The 11,838-nt window shown below is 43.0% G+C and overlaps 1 protein-coding gene across 1 annotated transcript in view; it reads left to right on the top strand.

The window, feature by feature from the left end:
• Positions 1 to 11,838, top strand: part of LOC310826186 (tigger transposable element-derived protein 1-like) — a 1,677,490-nt gene that overhangs the window by 1,638,531 nt on the left and 27,121 nt on the right. The window lies entirely within an intron of this gene.

Raw genomic sequence — 11,838 nt, 5'->3', positions numbered from 1 at the left:
TCACCAGATTACGAGCCCACAGCTCTTAACCACTACACCACACTTTTGCTTCTCTCTGCGAGCATATGTATGTCATAAGCAGTACTAGACCTCAAGCCTGTCTTTCAGCGCTTTCATACCCACCAAGTGTCTCGATTTCCCAGGGACAGTCCCAAAATTACAAAAGCCACTCCAGCTTCTGATTTCATCCTGGAATCTGGCTCTTTCTCCCACCAGCACTGCTGTTGCTGAGCTCAGGGAAGAGGATGAGCCAGCACTTGTCCGGAGTGGTGGTGGCGGCAGCTGTGGCAGAACCCCACCCCCAAGTGTATCTATTTTCCAGGGATGTCCCTGATTTAGAGACGCCGTCCCAGTTTCTGATTTGCTCCCGGAGTGCCCTGCTTTTCCTTAGGATGTCCCAATTTTCACTGGAGAAATGTTGGAGGGTATGGATTTATGTGAGCCAAGGAGATATGTAACAATTCAACCTTCAAAAGACATTCAAGGCAGCCCTGCATGGCAAAGTTTTTAAAATGTGTAATATTTCTTTCTGTTTTTATATATGTTGGAAGCCACCCAGAGTGGTTGGGGCAACTCAGTCACATGGGTGGGGTATAAATATTATTATTATTATTATTATTATTATTATTATTATTATTATTGAATAGGATGTCCCTATTTGGAGAAATGTTGGAGGGTATGGGATACTGACTTGGGGACAATCCTCACCAAATGCATAAGACACTGTTAGCACACATTATTCAGGTAATGCATAATGGGACAGATGAGGCTGTATGCCAGAGGTGGGGAACCTGTGGCGCTCTGGATGTTGCTGGACTTCAACTCCCATCATCTCTGACCATTGGTCATAATGGCTGGGGCTGATGGGAACTGAAGTCCACCAACAAGCTCTGGCCGCCCACCAGACCCCTAGCCGCTACTGCTCTATATCCTGAGAGCAGACTCCATCACCAAATTTGTGGACCTAGAGCCATGCTGCCTATGAGTGATTCTTGTCTGCAAAGTGGGTGGCACACTTGTCACAGCAGTCGGCATTTATTTGTGACTCAAAGGAGAGTCAACTGTAGAGATCTATAGTACATAATGTTGGGAAACTGTCTATTTAGAGCTCTAGCCAAGATCTGACCTAAAGTGGGGGAAATTAAACTTGACAGATGGACTATTTCACATAGCTCAGCACTTTACAGTATATGCAAACTATTTTTGAACACAGTTGCTCAGAAAGAACTTGTAACATTTTCTTAGACATCATAGGCACTTGGAAAAACAACAACTGGTAATTGGCTGAAATCGAGGCTTGCTAATATTATCTGGGCTCACTGAGTTTTGGATCGCACTGCCAACTCTCTCTCTCATGACTTTTAGCATCTGAAAGACTAGCTGTATTTCTACATAGATATAGATATATAGATATCTCAGACCCACACACAAAGTGAAAAAGCACTTAATTTTAAATATTACAGCCACATCTTTACCTTATTTAGAAAATGTATTCATTTTCCTATTGAGCTATGCAATTTGTAAGTTCAAGTTTGTGGCATCCTTTGTTCCATGGTACAGCATCATTTTCAAAGTCAATCTTAACAAGCAAGCTACTACAAAATAAGGAAGCTGATTTAAATTCAGCTACAAGCCAATCGACTTGCCGATTGAAAGGTCGGCGGTTCGAATCCCTGCGGCGGGGTGCGCTCCCGCTGCTCGGTCCCAGCGCCTGCCAACCTAGCAGTTCGAAAGCACCTCCGCGTGCTAGTAGATAAATAGGGACCGCTTACCAGCGGGAAGGTAAACGGCGTTTCCGTGTGCGGCTCTGGCTCGCCAGAGCAGCGATGTCACGCTGGCCACGTGACCCGGAAGTGTCTCCGGACAGCGCTGGCCCCTGGCCTCTTGAGTGAGATGGGCGCACAACCCCAGAGTCTGTCAAGACTGGCCCGTACGGGCAGGGGTACCTTTACCTTTACCTTTACAAGCCAAGCTGAAGCTATGGTTTTCCCAGTAGTGATGTATGAAAGTGAGAGCTGGACCATAAAGAAGGCTGATCGCCAAATAATTGATGCTTTTGAATTATGGTGCTGGAGGAGACTCTTGAGAGTCCCATGGACTGCAAGAAGATCAAACCTATCCATTCTTAAGCTCACTGGAAGGACAGATCCTGAAGCTGAGGCTCCAATACTTTGGCCACCTCATGAGAAGAGAAGACTCCCTGGAAAAGACCCTGATGTTGGGAAAGATGGAGGGCACAAGGAGAAGGGGACGACAGTGGATGAGATGGACAGTGTTCTCGAAGCTACCAGCATGAGTTTGACCAAACTGCGGGATGCAGTGGAAGACAGGAGTGCCTGGTGTGCTCTGGTCCATGGGGTTACGAAGAGTTGGACACGACTAAATGGCTAAACAGCAACAACAAGCCAATTGCAAATGATCAATAGTTACCTTGTGGGCTACAGGTATGATGAGGGTTTTCAGCAAGTTTTGATAGATGCTACTAAGATGGCCAAGGAGCTAAAAAATACTACCAAACTTTGAGAAAGAGCAAGTTAGAAGGAGGAAAAAGAAATGGCTGTTTGAGTATAAGGCACCACAAGATTCCAAAAGATTTAAAGCACTAAACGGCCTCGGTCCAGTACACCTGAAGGAGCATCTCCTACCCGATCATTCTGCTCGGACACTGAGGTCCAGCACCGAGGGCCTTGGTGGTTCTCTCACTGCGAAAAGTGAAGTTACAGGGGACCAGGCAGAGGGCCTTCTCAGTAGTGGCGCCTGCCCTGTGGAATGCCCTCCCCTCAGATGTCAAAGAGATAAACAACTACCTGACATTTAGAAGACATCTGAAGGCAGCCCTGTTTAGGGAAGTTTTTAATGTGTGACATTTTAATGTATTTTTAATTTTTGTTGGAAGCTGCCCAGAGTGGCTGGGGAAACCCAGCCAGATGGGTGGGGTACAAATAATAAATTATTATTATTATTATTCCAAAGCAAAAATTCAAAGGAGGTTTCCACTATGCTATCTTAGACATGGCCATGCAATCTGTTGAAGAGAGATTCCAAGAGCTACAACAATATAATTCCCTGTTTGACTTTCTGAATGATACATACAGTATATAATTAAGACTACTGAAGGTATGCAAGAATTTGAAAAAAAAAATAATTGATGCACAATAGAAACAAAATATATTGATGCTGAGGATCTGTGCTTATAGTAATAGCTCAAAGACTTCCAAAGTCCATGCTGCCACAAGTAATTCTCTTCATGCTACAACAAAAACTCCTGGTGTCAGTGTCAAGTGGTGAATGTAGGTTCTCAAAACTCAATTTTTTTAGAACTTTCATAAGCTTTGTCGCAAAATAGACTACTGTAGCTGACTTGGTAACTATATCAGTGAAACATGCCCAGACACCAGCACTTGACCTGAGGGAATCAGTGACAAAATTTGCAAAGGATAAGGCATGCAAGTGAGATTTTGATGTGCCTGAGATTGAAACTTTTAAAGGACTTAAATTTTAACACCACAATTCACAAGATTATTCAAAATGATTTGTGTGCTAAAATGTTTGGTTTGGTGTGTTGTTGTTTTTTCTATTTGAGAAGGATAAAAAGTTATGGTTCTATACTTATTCTTGCAATATAAAGCGTGTTCTCCTTCATGGAGAGCGCGTGTTGCAGTGGGGGCCGCCAGGACACTCCAAAGTTGGGGGCGGGCTAACTGATCATTGGCCACTGATGCGATTGGGGCTTCCCTTGTTGTTGGGAGGAAGTTAATGTTGCGATTTATTGATTGACAGCCAGAAATACTAAAACTCCTTGCACGAGGCTAGGGCTTCCTCTTTTCGCCTGTGCAGCGGATTGCCCGTCCCTCCCTCCCTAGAATAGGGTTGTTTGCTTTGACCTTGCTATGCCTGTCATGGGGTCGTCTGCTTTGGAGCGGGGGCCTGGTAGGAATTTTGTCCATCTGGCTGATTGGCTGGGGCCATTTGGTTTTTGCCTACTGCGTAGCAAATCGTCACAACTTGTAAGGTTGCGGTTAGGCATTGGTTTATGGTTTGGTTGGTTGAGGGGCATGGATTGGCTGTGCCTGCCCCTCTAATGCTGCTGCTGCAAGGGATTCCGTTAAAGGAATTGGGGGCTAACTATTGCTTGTCCACTCTGTCAAGGGGGCTCGGGCCATAGCAGTGAGCTCCTGGTTGCATTTGAGGAGGGCTGAGGGCAGGTTCCCTGCTCCATAGCTAGCCCCAAGTGTATTCCCCTTTTCTTACTTTCGCATCGTGCGGAATGTCAGTCTGTCCCCCATGGTGGGGGCAGATAGTCGCAACCAATGCCTAAGCAACCACTCACAAATTTGTATTTTAATAAAGTTGTGGCCAAAATTATGCCAAAAAATCTTAAACAAAAATTCTGTGTGATGTGTGAGTTATTGGGGTGGACCTGGGGACCTCGACACGCAAAATAAATTTAGCAGTTTCTAGTTTTGTGCTTTTCATTTTTTTCTGCAAGACATCTGTTTTTGAAAATTGAAATTAGCAGAGAGAGAGAGAGAGAGAGAGAGAGAGAGAGAGAGAGAGAAATGAGACGAGGGAAGCAAGCAAGCAGTTAACCTTGCCTAGGGCACAAAATATTTTTGCACTGGGACTGCTCCTAACAACTCTTAGCACCCTTAACAACCTACAGTTCCCGGGAATTATAGTTCTCTAAGGAAAGCCAGGACCATTTGAAGTGCTGTGATACAGTTCTAAAGACATATCCACATTCCCTAGCCCTTAAAATTCTCAACTGATGTCTGTATCAGAAGGATTTTACAGTGTTCTTGCACTTCATGGTTCATTCTGTAGCCCTCATTAAGCTGTGAGTCATCTACTCAGTTTTCTGATTGGGGGGGGAGGGAGAGAAAAGCAGGAGGAATAAATACATAACCTTGCAGCAGCAGCAGCAGCAGCTTCAAGACCGAAATGCTCAGAATTTTGTTCTCCAGGGGAGCAAAAAGAATAAAAGCAATCAGGTGTAAAGGCAAATGGGAAGCAGAAAATATTACTTCCTTTTTATTCCTAACTTATGCAATTGTGGGTGGCAGAATAACTTTGAATTGCAAGCAATTCTTTTAAATAGACTTGGTAGAATTCAGTTCCCCCTTTAGGATTACTACGGTGTAATTTGGAGGGTGAAATTGAAGTTGTTCCTAGCCACCCATCAGCTTCTGTGCTTCCGGCTATCCATTTTATTAATACAGTTTCCCCCAGCTCACCCTGCATGCAAGGATTTATTTGCTCATGTTGGGAATTATATATCACATCCTGTATTATGACTCCAACAAGCCTGCAGCTTTTGGGTTCATGTATGTGCCTCAGAGATACTGACCTTTGCAAAAAGTGTAGTGATAAAAGTCTAGCTGCAGCATAAATTCTGCAACAGTATGCTGGGGTACAGTCATGATTAGGGGGCATTTCACATATTTTGTTGTTGCAAATGGGGTTTGGCCAATGAGTGTCCATTGCAGAGGAAGCTGCGGCTGATCCTGGCTTCCCTGCGAGTGTCTTTGCATCATGCACAAATTTGCAAATATTTGCTTCTCATATTCACAGTTTACATGCTTCTTAGGTGACTGCTTCAGAAACGTTAACATATGAGGGTGGAGGGTGGCTCAGTCGGTAGAGCGTCAGACTCTTAATTCAAGGTTGTGGGTTTGAGCTCCATGGAGGGCACAAGATTCCTGCATTGCAGAGAGTTGGACTAGATGATCCTCGTGGTCCCATTCCAACTCTACAATTCTAGAAGTTCTCAAGCCGCGTAATGCATACAAGAAGAAGAAGAAGAAGAAGAAGAAGAAGAAGACGAAGAAGAAGAAGAAGAAAAGTTTGGATTTGATTTCCCGCCTTTCACTCCCCTTCAGGAGTCTCAAAGCGGCTAACATTCTCTGTTCCCTTCCTCCCCCACAACAAACACTCTGTGAGGTGAGTGGGGCTGAGAGACTTCAGAGAAGTGTGACTGGCCCAAGGTCACCCAGCAGCTGCATGTGGAAGAGCGGGGAATTGAACCGTGTTCACCAGATTACGAGACTACCGCTCTTAACCACTACACCACACTGGCTCTCAAAATGTAAGAATGCATGTATCCGGCTAAGGTGTGCATAAAAATGTGACTTAGTGAAAGATGCATTATATAAAAGGGAAAGATGCACTGGAAAAGTTTATACAGTGGTACCTCGGGTTAAGTACTTAATTCATTCTGGAGGTCTGTTCTTAACCTGAAACTGTTCTTAACCTGAAGCACCACTTTAGCTAATGGGGCTTCCTGCCGCCGCCATGCCGCTCCCGTGAGATTTCTGTTCTCATCCTGAAGCAAAGTTCTTAACCTGAGGTAATATTTCTGGGTTAGCGGAGTCTGTAACCTGAAGCATATGTAACCCGAGGTACCACTGTACAATGTGTATAATAGGAGGAAGTCACACAAACATGCGTGTAAATTTTCATGAGGATGTAAAAATACATAAATAAAAACAATGCAAACTGTTGTGGAGAGCCAGTGTGGTGCAGTGGTTAGAGTGTCAGACTAGGACCTGGGAGATCAGGGTTCAAATCTTCACTTGGCCATGAATATCTTGGGCTAGTTAGGCCTCTTAGCCTGACCTACCTCACAGGGTTTTAGTCGGAATTAAATGAGGAGAGGGAGAACCATGTGAACCACCTTGAGCTCCTTGGGAAAAAGGTGGAATATAAGTGCAATAAATAAATAAATGTGGAGAACCATATTGAAGACTTGGGGGGTGGTGGTGGTGGAGAGAGACAGAATAGTACTGAAATTGATAGATTTACCCACCCCTACCTGGGAGTTGCACACCCCATTCTGAAATGAAACTTTATGAGGATTACGACGAGTGAAGGAAGAATGAAGTGTGCCTACAACTGTAAATTTTTTAAAGTATGCCAGCTCTCAGAAATTTGGGAGTTCTCATGCATTTTCTTCCAGAATCGCTAACTGTCCAGAACTCATTTCCCAGGATTCTTTGGGAGAAGGCATGACAATTCAGCTGACAGATAATAAATCCAGTGTCAGTTTATAGTTAGGATCTGCTGCGAAGGATGCCCAAGCTCCCTACAATATGTCACCATGGTAACCTTTGCTCAGAAAGCACTGGAGATGTTTAGTGTCATGCCGAAAAGGTCAGCATCTTGCAAACAGAAATAAATTAAGGGAAATTGCTGTGACTCAGAGGCAAAAAGTCTACTTCAGGATGGCTGGGTGTCTAAAGCTATGAAGCACCTTCTTTCATTTTATTACCTCTTGAAGTAGAGAAGTGAATATATAAAGATAGGGGATGTCGGGTCATACATTTCGCTACGTCTCTTTGAGCGTATCTACATGTAACAAGCATGTTTATTTGTTTTCTTATTTCAGGAAACATATCCTGAAACTCTCAGGGTGTTTATTTTCTTCATTAATTTATTGAATTCACATACTGGCCTGTATCCACAGGTCTCAGGGCGATTCACAGACTAAAGGGTAGCTTATAATTAAAAATAAGATAAAACAAACAATTTCACAGAGAGAGAGAGAGAGAGAGAGAGAGAGAAAGAGAGAGAAAGAAAGAAAGAAAGAAAGAAAGAAAGAAAGAAAGAAAGAAAGAAAGAAAGAAACTTTGATAATTGAAACAGCAGAGAGCAGCACAACGATCAGGAACTTTTAATGCAGATGGAAACCAACAATTTAAAGCCTGGGTAAATCAGTACTGTACAAGGTAAATCTCTCTGAGAAGGAAATACTAAAGGCATAGCACCACAGCTGCTGAGATTCTTTCTCAAGTAGTTCCCCACATTCAGCCACCACCCATTTGCAGTTAATAACGATGATGATGATGATCATAATGATGATGTACCCATTATCTTTTCCCTAGTTTGCAGGGTGGTCCACAGAGACAATTTTCGGCAGAAAAATGGCGGGGTGGGTGGGGGGACTTAAGAAGTCTCTCTCCTCCCTCCTTCCTGAAAACCACCTTCTCTTCCCACTTCTCACTACGGTGGAACCTCGTGTTACGTACCATCCTCCTTGCGAACGCTCTGAGTTACGAGCTCTGCTAACCTGGAAGTAGATGCCCCTTGTTGTGAACTTTGCCCCAGGATGCGAGTGGAAGTTGTGCGCCGGCAGCAGCGGGGGGCGCCATTAGTGAAAGCGTGCCTCATGTTATGAGCGGTTTTGGGTTACAAACGGACCTCCGGAATGGATTAAGTTCGTAACCAGAGGTACCACTGTACAATCTTTATGTCTGTGTGGCACTAAGAAGAAAAAGTGACAGAATAAGAATTATGGCATAAATAAACACAAATGCGGACAGTTTATCTCAGTACCGTGGTACCTCGGGTTAAGTACTTAATTCGTTCCGGAGGTCCATTCTTAACCTGAAACTGTTCTTAACCTGAAGCACCACTTTAGCTAATGGGGCCTCTTGCTGCCGCCGCGCCACCAGATCACAATTTCTGTTCTCATCCTGAAGCAGAGTTCTTAACCTGAGGAACTATTTCTGGGTCAGCGGAGTCTGTAACCTGAAGCGTATGTAACCCAAGGTACCACTGTACTGTCTATTCCAGAAGGTGGCTCTCCAGCGTGTCTCCAAAGGCGGATTTAGGGCTGCATGACCAGTTCTGCTGCACTGGGTGTAGAGCCTAGTGGGTGTTGCAGGGTGCTGCAACTATGACATAGTGAATTGAGCAGAACAGAAGGTGAGAGTCGGGTACGGGTGAATTTTGGCCTTGCACAGGGTGCTGCTGAAATCTGAAAGACCAATGTCTGCAACTGGTGTCTCCCACCCACCATCTCATCTTTATAAGCAGGATGAAGCCCAAGACTCTCTTCGCCCCCAAAATGTGCTCCAGCACTGCACCACAATGCCTGCCCACCCCTCCTAGGCTTTTGTATGGAACAATGCAAATGCCAAGCTTCTTTCATGGTTTCTTTTCTCTCCCAGCTTCATTTCCTATGAACTTTAGAATTGTTCAGACCAGATCTTAAGAGAAGATTGTGTCATCGTGCTTCGTACTTTGGAAGCTTTCTGCTTGCACTTAACCAAATCAAAGCCATGGGAAATCATTTCCCTTTGCAAAGCAGCCGAGTATCTTGACATTTATTGAAAAGCTGCTTAGGAGGATTCTGGAACTCCATTTTTGTTAAAAGCCGTTATATAAATGTTCCGCATTTTAGCATCTGGGCAGGGTGTCTTCAAAAGGCAGGTACATACTGGGCTTATTTTCTCTGTATTAGCAGACTCTACACACACATATAAAATAGCAAGAAGAAAGGAGAGGTTTGTGGTGGCTTTATCTGGTTTCAGACACTCTTGAAAATCTAGTTTTCCAACCTTTCTATGAGCCCTGCAGCTTTTAGCAGAAGTGATGCAACGGGCAATTTCATTCAATGGAAAGATAATGATTAGAAAAGCCTGAAACGTATGAATAGGCAGAGCCTGGAAAGCTCATTTTGAAAAACAACTAGTTCAAGAAGTCCAAAAAGGAACCACCTCCTGTTCATCCCTTTACAAAACAGACTAGTTTGGTTCACATTCAGATCACAGTTCAACTCAAGTCATTGGTGGTGGGGCAGGAGGAGGGGCAGGAGGGCAAGCCCCCTCCCAAACAAGCATCTCACCCCCCCCACTTGCCCACCCCATTTCTGAACTCTTGTCATTAGCATATACAGTTATTTTTCTTTCTTGCCCACCTAGAAATATACTTTGCCCCTTCTGTGCCCTCCTATAATTTGTTTTTCTTTTTCTTTCTGGTGTTGCCACTGGCTCAAATTTATCCAAGCAATCCTCAGCATCCCCCTGCCACAGCATTTAGAATATCACAAGATGCTGCGCTGAACTATAAAATTAAGCAGACTAAGGAAACCGTAAAAGGCATATGCAGTCGAATGTGAATTGCTTATTTCCCCCAGCAGTTATGATCTTCAAGTTTCAAAGTCAAAGTGTCCAAGAAGTATTTAAAAAATAAATAAATAAATAATGAGCTGGGATCGTTCGGTCGGTAAAGCATGAGATTCTTAATCCCAGGGTTGTGGGTTTGATCCCCCACATGGGGCAAAAAGATTCCTGCCTTGCAGGGAAATGTACTAAATGAGCCTCATAGTCCCTTCCAACTTTATAATTCTAGGAGCTAGAAATCCTTCAAAGTTCTATTTCAAAATGAACTTGATCCATGTTCAGTTCGCTTGGCAATTATGGGAACGACTTTTGAGGTTAGTTCAGAGATTGTTTTTCTGTTTTTCTGCATGCTTACACACAAAGGCACCAGCTGCTGTGTCTACTCTGCTACACATCCGGTGAAGCTGAGCAGCAGCTGAAGTATGCTGGCCCTAATTACACCACAATTTGAACTGATTTGTGGTTTTCCTAAAAAATAAATAAATTATTTTCAATGCAAAATTACAGCAAAAATTACAAACATTGAATCCAAAATAAAACAGTACAAACAAGAAAAAAATAAAACACGAGAAAAAAGAACACCAAAAACATCTACAAATCTACACATCTACAAATAAAACCATATCATTCTAATCTTGTCATTACATACATATACACATATTGACTTCCTTCCTTTGTTCTAAGACCTCAAAATTTTTACTCTTTCTAAGTTGCTGTGTCTAATGTAGATTACCTCTCTCTTTATACTTTCACACCGTTTTTCTCTTTCTTTAACCCTGCAAAGCATCTTTCATTACATACCGATAAATTTGAACTAATTTGATGCCCTTAATTAAACCTAACTAGCCCATTCCAAGTCCTTTGCATACAGTTGCCAACTTTTGCACTGGGCGCTGCAGCTGATCAACATCATCATCAGCCTTGTTCTCAGGCATCACTTGTAAGAGTAACCAATTTGCAACAGTGCCTTTCGTATTTTTGTGAGAATGGAAGAGACTACTCACTGTGCAAATGAACATTCAACTTGCCTTCCCCAATGCAAAACAACAACAAAGGGGTGATTTCAGGAACTTTCCTTCATTTAGGAGCAACAAGCCATTTAGACCAACACACCTAACTGGATTGTGAAGGAAACCACATCCATTCACATCAGAAGGGAACTGCTGTTAGGGATTGGGGGAGAAATCTGAATTACGTTCACATTTAAAGGCAACTCTACCCAATAAATAAAAATAATACCTAACTGACAGTTTCCTAAATAATACACAAACTGAAATGCAACCATCCTTCAAAATTCACTCTACTCCAAATTTTGCAATGCAGTTCTCCAGCTAAGTGATTTTTACCAACATGCACATACTGGGGCAAAAATGAGAATATAAATGCATACATTAGTGGAAAGAACATACAAAAATGTGTTGCATTCGGGAAGACTGCCTGGTGTTATTAGGAGAATCTACCGAAGAATTTCCATGAGGTGTTTTTTTTTCCATTTTAAAAAATCACGAAGTTTTTTGGAAATGTGAAAAACTAAAGTTAATAAAGGAAATATATTCCATCATCAGATGTTGTTATAATCTAGGCATGCCTCTTAAAGAGATAGGCCACACATGTTGCAGAGTAGGTCCATTGTCTCTTTGCAAAGGAGACAGAAACAGCAACAAAATTTACACAGCTGCATTAATTTGAGATGATCTCAACCATGGAATGTTACAGAGAGAAGCAAGGGGGTAAACTCAAAGTAAACCTGCAATTCAGTAAAGGCACTCAGCACCCCACCCTCAGATATATTAACCCCTTGCAGACTTTCCTATCTGAATACAGTGAATTTTAATTAAAGGGTTTTGCCTATTCCAACAATGCATACTTCAATATCACCATAAGAAGAGTCCTGCTGGATTGGGCCAAAGTCCCATCATACTTCAGCATCCTGTTC

The sequence above is a fragment of the Podarcis gaigeae genome (genome assembly GCF_964106915.1).
Source record: "Podarcis gaigeae genome assembly, chromosome: 10".
In the NCBI taxonomy this organism is placed as follows: Eukaryota; Metazoa; Chordata; class Lepidosauria; order Squamata; family Lacertidae; genus Podarcis; species Podarcis gaigeae.
The sequence above is the reverse complement of the archived record's forward strand: the minus strand, read 5'-3'. Positions and strand labels throughout refer to the sequence as shown.